The sequence below is a fragment of the Giraffa tippelskirchi genome, chromosome 3 (genome assembly GCF_054371585.1).
Source record: "Giraffa tippelskirchi isolate mGirTip1 chromosome 3, T2T-mGirTip1v1.2.pri, whole genome shotgun sequence".
NCBI classification, from domain to species: domain Eukaryota; kingdom Metazoa; phylum Chordata; class Mammalia; order Artiodactyla; family Giraffidae; genus Giraffa; species Giraffa tippelskirchi.
In genome coordinates this window covers 100,687,057-100,693,387 of record NC_137277.1, presented here as the reverse complement: position 1 = coordinate 100,693,387, position 6,331 = coordinate 100,687,057, and the positions used below count along the sequence as shown (strand labels likewise).

Genomic DNA, 6,331 nt, shown 5'->3' with positions numbered 1-6,331 from the left:
TAACCAGAAAAAGAGCCAAAAGCTTACACAGAAGAACTACAGGTACACTATTAAATGTGAAAGACTTGTCCTCTTTTCTTCTCCTTCCTCCCTGCCCCAAATATCATGGAACTGTAGTAGCCTAGAAATGTGAGAGGGAAATGGTATCCCAGAGACATAACACAGCCCTGTCCTTCTGATCTCCAAAACTTACTTCTGTCCTGTGATATTGGAGTGCATCATTTTCAATTGGATGAGACTGAGTTTTTACAGCACAGAATTGGTTTTTTGTTTTACAGAAAAAGAAAACTGACCAAGCCATCATGGCATCTGCTCAAAGAAAAGGGAGATTTGACAAAGCGTAAGTAATTAGAGAAGAAAAAAATTGTTACTTTCATGCATATGCCCTAGGCCAGTTCAGACTTCTCAATAAACTCATTACCCAAAGTAAACAAAATAATATAATATTACCATTAAGAACAGAAGCTCCATTTAAATGATCATAAGTGGAAAGTGAAAGAATAGGACACTAATATACTTTGCATTATATTTATGAATAAAAATTAGGAAACAAACTAAAGAGAAACTATACAGGATTATTATGAATGTAGTTGTACAGCAGATGTATGGTATATTAAAGGAGGTCAGTTCAGTTCAGCCGCTCAGTCGTGTCCGACCCTTTGCGACGCCATGAATCCCAGCACGCCAGGCCTCCCTGTCCATCACCAACTCCCTGAGTCCACCCAAACTCATGTCCATCGAGTCGGTGATGCCATCCAACCATCTCATCCTCTGTCATCCCCTCCTCCTCCTGCCCCCAATCCTTCCCAGCATTAGGGTCTTTTCCAATGAGTCAACTCTTCGCATGAGGTGGCCAAAGTATTGGAGTTTCAGCTTCAACATCAGTCCTTCCAATGAACAATGAGGACTGATCTCCTTTAGGATGGACTGGTTGGATCTTCTTGCAGTCCAAGGGACTCTCAAGAGTCTTCCCCAACACCACAGTTCAAAAGCATCAATTCTGAGGCGCTCAGCTTTCTTCACAGTCCAACTCTCACACCCATACATGACCACTGGAAAAACCATAGCCTTGACTAGACGGACCTTTGTTGGTAAAGTAATGTCTCTGCTTTTTAATATGCTATCTAGGTTGGTCATAACCTTCCTTCCAAGGAGTAAGCGTCTTTTAATTTTTTTGGCTGCAATCACCATCTGCAGTGATTTTGGAGCCCAAAAAAATCAAGTCTGACACTGTTTCCACTGTTTCCCCATCTACTTCCTATGAAGTGATGGGACCAGATGCCATGATCTTAGTTTTCTGAATGTTGAGCTTTAAGCCAACTTTTTCACTCTCCTCTTTCACTTTCATCAAGAGGCTCTCTAGTTCTTCACTTTCTGCCATAAGGGTGGTGTCATCTGCATATCTGAGGTTATTGATATTTCTCCTAGTAATCTTGATTCCAGCTTGTGTTTCTTCCAGCCTAGCGTTTCTCATGATGTACTCTGCATATAAGTTAAATAAGCAGAGTGACAATATACAGCCTTGACGTACTCCTTTTCCTATTCAAACCAGTCTGTTGTTCCATGTCCACTTCTTACTGTTGCTTCCTGATCTGCATACAGGTTTCTCAAGAGACAGGTCAAATGGTCTGGTATTCCCATCTCTTTCAGAGTTTTCCACAGTTTATTGTGATCCACAGTCAAAGGCTTTGGCATAGTCAATAAAGCAGGAATAGATGTTTTTCTGGAACTCTCTTGCTTTTTCGATGATCCAGTGGATGTTGGCAATTTGATCTCTGGTTCCTCTGCCTTTTCTAAAACCAGCTTGAACATGTGCAAGTTCACGGTTCACGTATTGCTGAAGCCTGGCTTGGAGAATTTTGAGCATTACTTTGCTAGCATGTGAGATGAGTACAATTGTGCGGTAGTTTGAGCATTCTTTGGCATTGCCTTTCTTTGGGATTGGAACGAAAACTGACCTTTTCCAGTCCTGTGGCCACTGCTGAGTTTTCCAGATTTGCTGGCATATCGAGTGCAGCACTTTCACAGCATCATCTTTGAGGATTTGAAATAGCTCAACTGGAATTCCATCACCTCCACTAGCTTTGTTCGTAGTGATGCTTTCTAGGGCCCACTTGACTTCACATTCCAGGATGTCTGGCTCTAGGTGAGTGATCACACCATCATGATTATCTGTGTCGTGAAGATCTTTTTTGTACAGTTCTTCTGTGTATTCTTGCCACTTCTTCTTAATATCTTCTGCTTCTGTTAGGTCCATACCATTTCTGTCCTTTATCGAGCCCATCTTTGCATGAAATGTTTCCTTGGTATCTCTAATTTTCTTGAAGAGATCTCTAGTCTTTCCCATTCTGTTGTTTTCCTCTATTTCTTTGCATTGATCTCTGAGGAAGGCTTTCTTAAAGGAGTAGTAGTGGTAAAGAACCTTCCTACCAATGCAGAAGATTTAAGAGATTCAGATTCGATCCCCAGGTTGGGAAGATACCCTGGAGAAAGGCAAAGCATTCCACTCCAGTATTCTTGCCCGGAGAATCCCATGGACAGAGGAGCCTGGTGGGCTACAGTCCATGAGATGGCAAAAGAGTTGGACATGGCTGAAGCGACTTGGCACAATGGCACAAAAGGAGTAGACAGATGGGTTTTGGAATTAGGAAGACGTAGGTTCAAATCCTGACTGTGCTGCTTGCTGTCTCTATGACCTCTCATAATCCTCCTGGAAAATGGCCACAAGGTTAACCTCGTTAACTTTAACAAGGTTAGTGTAAGGATTAAAGATGAAATGTGATGACTGGAGTGGGTAGCCTTTCCCTTCTCCAGGGGATCTTCCTAACCCAGGGATCAAGTCCACGTCTCTCACATTGCAGGTGGATTCTTTACCAGCTAAGCCACAAGGGAAGCCCATAATACCTGTCAGCTGATAGGTATTCAAAAAATAATGACTTCTGTTATCACTATTTCCTTCACTAGTTATCATTATATCAATTTCACAGTTGTTTATCCAGAGAACTAACAGCATTGGTAAAAACATATTTAAGTTGAAATTTGAATTTGTGGGGGGAAAACACTAAAAATTTCATGCTGCTTCTGCTGCTGCTAAGTCACTTCAGTCATGTCTGACTCTGTGTGAGCCCATAGACGGCAGCTCACCAGGCTCCCCCGTCCCTGGGATTCTCCAGGCAAGAATACTGGAGTGGGTTGCCATTTCCTTCTCCAATGCATGCATGCATGCTAAGTCACTGCAGTCATGTCCGACTCTGACTCTACACAATCCTATGGACAGCAGCCCACCAGGCTCCTCTGTCCACAGAATTCTCTAAACAAGAATACTGGAGTGGCTTGCCAAAAAATTTCATAGTTCAGGGTAAACAAAATTCCTGAAAATAGCTCTCATCTGGCAATAACTTAGATACTATAGTTAGGGGCTACTTTCCAGATGAGAGAAATATAAAATGAAATGTTTAAAGTGTTGGGATTTGGCCCACCATCTACGTCTTATCACCATGTATCAGGCCTAGAAGGACATTTAGAGAGGAGAGTAAGGCCCAAAGAAGCTAAATGACTTGCCTGCAGATACTTTGAGCCTACCTAACCCCTTCCTGCCCATATCCCTCATCTATTAACTTGGCTGGTTCAGCCATAGCTTATATTCAAGTGCTGATAAATGTCATCTTTGTCTTTTAAGAAAGGCACCTAACTGGGACTTCCCTGGTGGTCCAGTGGCTAAGACTCCATGCTCCTAATTCAGGGGGCCAGGGTTCGATCCCTGGTCAGGGAACTGGATCCCACATACTGCAACTAAGAGTTCTCATGCTGCAACTAAGACCTGGTATAGCCAAAGAAATAAATATCAAAAAAAAAAAAAAAGGCACCTAACTAAGGAATCAGTCCCATTTCCTCTTTTCTTCATGTGTCATCTTGGGAGAGAACCTGGCAGCAGCCATCTGCAAGCCAGCCAGCCAGTTCAGTACAACCTGACATCACACTGAATTACCACAAAACGATTTCATTTAATGACAGTCTATTTGATTTGTGGTTCCTGTTTCCTTCCTCCTTTTAACTGTTTCTCTCTTCATTCATTATTCCTTTGATGTAGGGTGGGTGGCAGAGATGAACAAATCACTGAATTTGATGCATTTCACTTTGTTCCCTGTTAGACGTTCTTATAATGGTTTTCCCAAGGAAAATCCATTAAACTATTGACTTAAATACTATTTGGGGATCAATTATAATTCCAATTAACTGTGCCATCTGTGTTGTTCATTACTATTCTCGAGAAACATTCACAGTGGTGAGAAATTGTGTCTCCCAAGCTCCTATTTATTCATCTTCTGGTCTAGGATCTATCTTCAGACGCTGCCCCTGGACCCCCAGGATCCAAGAACTAGCCTCCTGGTTGATCCTGCCTTATATCTGCTGTAGATATATCTATTTTCCTGGCTTCAGAGGAATTATCATTGACATTTCTTTCTCTCCCCACCACAAGAAAAAATGTTTACTAATTGCTTTATTATCTGCCAGTCACTCTGCTAGGTGCTTTGTACTGTTTCTTTAAATCTATGAGGTAGACAACAAGGTTCTCCTCTTTCAAAAAAGAAGAATATGAATTTCAGAAAGAAAAGCACTTTGCAAAAAAGCCACAAGGGTATTCAAACCCAGGTCTGGGAGCCACAGGCACTGCTTCATCCGGATTGCTCAGTCCCTCTCAGCACCAGGTGGCTGATGGCTTCTGAACCAACAGTCCTCTGATGAGATCAACAAGCTAGAGAAACTCTATACATTCTTTCTCAAGAATGATGTCCTCCAACACCTACATCTTTTACAAAGTAAAGATTCCCAGGGATACATGTTCCCACCCTAACTGTTGACTTCCTGTATCAGAATCCCTAGATGTAACAACAACAATCACTAGAAGTTCCAGAACTAGTCTAGAACACTTTTCATCCTAAAAGTTTGAGATCCACTGCTCTGTCTTTGTTCTTTGACACCAAAACTGTCCTTTAATAACGTTTTCTTGGAGACAATGTCCTGATCCCTGGTGGTTGAACCAAAAGTGTGATTGCCTTGATGAGCCTTTCAGGAAACACTGTAATCTGCTCACAGCTCACCTTCTGGCTGCAACTTTTTGAGTAAGTTCCAGCTGCCTCTGCCTGAGCTCTGATTACTTATTCAGGCCTGTCTCACAGAAAGTACATAAAGCACCTAGTTTGGTGATCTTTTTTTGTAACAGCTACAAAAAGAAATATCTTTTTTGATCAGTAAGTTTTTTTGATTGTCTATTCTTTGCAGATTGTACAGAGCTAAGAACAGAGTCCATGTCCTCAGAAAGGCTAATGTGCATATAGATAAGAAAATAACAAGTCTTCTCTACCTTTTTTCTTACACACACACACACACACACACACACACACACGGTAAATTTCCATTAACTGCCTTACCCTGTCTTCATCATTAGAATATCATATTTGAGCTCTAGCGCTCAGTCCACTTAAACTTGGCTTCTCACCAATTTCCTCTTTCCTTTTCTCTTAACAAGAACCTTCAACTTTCTAAATCAGCCTATTTTATTGGTATTTTTTCTCTCTTGCAGTAACATCACACTCCTGTTTTTACTGGACCTTTCTAACTATTGCCAAAAATTGTCTGGATGTCACAAATTCAACATTTGCCTGAAAGAAGACATCCCTATGATCAAATTTACTGACCATATGCTATCAGAGAAAGTAGAAGAGACAGAGTAACAAGAATATCAACCAAAAAGAGACCTAGTAAACAAGTAGAAGCTGAAAATATTTAGGAACTAAACCAGAAAGAACCAAGCAGCTTATTCATTAAACATTTTGAATAAAGAATTCCCAACAATAATTCCGTCCATATTTTATTTATCTTATTATAAAACACTTCATTAGAATTTGTTCAGTTCCTCTCCTCCCCCACATCAAAGACAAGAACATAATGAGAATCAAGCACATATTTCAAAGTTGAACTTACCATAGAAGTTTAGCTGGTAAATCTCAGCCAGAGATCCTTCCTGGTTGCCACACCAGGGCTGTAAGAGGTATAATCTGGCCTGCTCTAAATGAATTTACAGCCCCCTGCAATGCAACAAGACACTGACATTCTGAAAAGGAAATTCGATCTCACCATAATTCATGCTGCCCTTCTCCTTCCTGAAGGAGGTTCCCGTCTATTTATTTCAGGACATGGGCAAATGGTTTAGTATCAAATACCTCACAAAAAGAAACTACAAAAATTCAGTAATGCCTATTGATCCTTGAGCCCTCTACAAATGGAAAATCAAGGCTCTTCATTTTATACTGAATAAAGTGGAGAAAGA

The 6,331-nt window shown here is 41.0% G+C and overlaps 1 long non-coding RNA gene across 1 annotated transcript; it reads left to right on the top strand.

Moving 5' to 3' along the window:
* The first annotated feature begins 4,919 nt into the window (after positions 1–4,919).
* Positions 4,920–5,859, top strand: LOC145540470 (uncharacterized). Its single transcript, XR_014078353.1, has 2 exons — positions 4,920–5,123; positions 5,585–5,859. It is a non-coding gene; the product is annotated as an uncharacterized LOC145540470 (long non-coding RNA).
* Positions 5,860–6,331: the final 472 nt, after the last annotated feature.